This window comes from Corvus brachyrhynchos, unplaced genomic scaffold (assembly GCF_000691975.1).
Source record: "Corvus brachyrhynchos isolate BGI_N302 unplaced genomic scaffold, ASM69197v1 scaffold19, whole genome shotgun sequence".
Taxonomy (NCBI): domain Eukaryota; kingdom Metazoa; phylum Chordata; class Aves; order Passeriformes; family Corvidae; genus Corvus; species Corvus brachyrhynchos.
In genome coordinates, this window is record NW_008246061.1 from 449021 (window position 1) to 451233 (window position 2213).

Below are 2213 nucleotides of genomic sequence, written 5' to 3' on the forward strand. Positions count from 1 at the left end.
CCGTGACCCCGTGGCCGTCACCGCGGCGTCGCTGCCGGGGCCACGCCGGGGAAGCGCCTCCTCCCCCCCACGCTCGGGCGCTAAATGGAAGCGGCAGATCGATCCCGAGTGTGCCAAACTGACACGGAGCCTCATTAGGGGTTAGTTTTCATCCTCCTGCTCCCTGGCAGCCTTCACATTATCCCATAAAATTTATTTACTATTTCATGAATACATAAGCAGCAGGCAAACGCCGGCTTTTTATATATTTACACTGTATATATTTCACGGGAGAGTTATGTGTGTCTCTGAGGCAGAGTGGAGGGAGCGAGAGGGGAGCAGGAGCAGAAGGAGAAAGCAGCTGTGAGGGAAGAAGCAGGAAAGCAAAGCCGTGGGGGAGGATGGGGATGGAGCGCGCCCAGCCAGGGCGGGAGAGGCGGCCTGAGGCAGGAGCGGCTTGGAGCAGCCCGAGCTGCAGCCCACGACGCAGCTGGGAGCCCCAGGGGCTGCGGATGGAGGAGGGCTGGGGATGGATGAGGAGCTGGGGTGCAGGGTCTGGGCTGGGGGACATGGGGACCATGCACTGAGGTTGCTGGGGAACCTCCCCCCAGCACCATCCAAAATCCCCCAAATCCCATTTATCCCAGCAGCAGAGGGGGACTTTCCCTTGTCCCTGCTGTGCAGCGTCACCCCACAGCGATTCCCAAACCAGCCCTGAGGTCAGGGTGAGGAGCTTCTGCCTGGCTGCGATCACAGGGAAGGCCAGCAGCTGCCACCTTGGGCATGATCCCCCAACCCCTGGCAGCCCTGACTGGAGGGGCTGCAGTCTCCTCCAGCAGCGACTCCCACCTGTCCCTAAACACACTCAGGAATCGCTTAATTCTGAGGGTATTAAAGCCGTGTAGCTGTGAAGTCACCCGTGGTTTGCTTGGGGACAGTGGGGAGAAGGAAGGAGCAGCAGAAAGGGGACTCTGTTCACGCAGCTCTGGCCTGGCAGTGTTACCTACTCCCTTCAAACCCAGCAGAGGTGCTTCCACTAACCCCATAAATTACAAGGGGCTTGTTTGCGATCTCGTTTGTTCTCCCCTCGTTCAGCCTGGCTTGAGGAGGAAGATCCCTCACCCTCCTCACAAGGTTTGGGATGTTGCAGTTGCTGGTTGCCAACACCAGAGAAAAATAGTTCAGAGAGGGGAAACCAACGTTTCTTGGGGTCTGGAGTTGGTCTGGGCTTCTGAGCAATAAACTTGGAAGTGCTGAGCTGCATTAATCACTAAGGCAGCTGGAATATGTGGATTTATATGGTGCAGGGAAGGCTCAGGGTCACAGCAGCGTGTGTCAGCACCCATCACACTGAAGGGGTGGCTTCAGGCTGAACCCCCATCCTGTGTCCCTGGAAACGCCCTCCCACCCAGCCAGGAGCTGCTTCCCATGGCCACTCGGTGCTCCCAGCAGAATGCCACCCTGGTTCCCATCACTCGCAGGAGCACAGCTCCATCCCAGCAGGACTTAGAGGAAAACACCAGGAGCACCAAGCGATAGGTGGGATCCACACGAGCCCCTTCCCTCTGGCTCAGATTCTGGTTTGATTCCCTGTTCTGCACGAGGACTCCTCTCCCTGCAGGAATGGTGGGCACCTGGCCCAGCACTGCTCCTGCAGCTCCGTTTGGTGAAGGCATCCAAGGATCTGCTCCCTCCAGGCACCAGCCTGCATCCCAAAAGCACAGGAACACCACGTGTTAAGACCTCTGCATTTCCAGACCCCTCAGCATTGCTGGAGTTCAGCTGACGTTTGGTCAGAAGGGGACAGAGGGAAAGGGACAGGCCCCATCCCTTGGGAATGCAGCCAGAGAAGAGCAAAAATCCCCATTTCCAGAGCGGATGCAAGGGGGAAGAAAAAAGAGAAACCCATCGTGCTAGTGTTCATTTTAACTGTTCAGCCACTTGTAGCCTGATGCCATCAGAGGAAATGAAGAGGTAAGAGGCACTCGAATGGTGCGTGCGAGAGGAGATGGGAACAGAGACAAAACAAGAGCTGGGAGACAGAAGGAAGCACTGTGGCTTCCAAGAGAATCGAGGAGTGGGAGCAAAGCTGCCTTCCCGAGCTCCCACTTCCCAGGGCTCCACAAAGTTGTCAGCGAGCCCTGGAAAACTCCCTTTAAAAGGCTGCGTGGGCCGCCCTGTGCCATGGCGATTGCGACACCCTGGTCCCCGTGTGGCTGCTGCGGCCGGGAGCG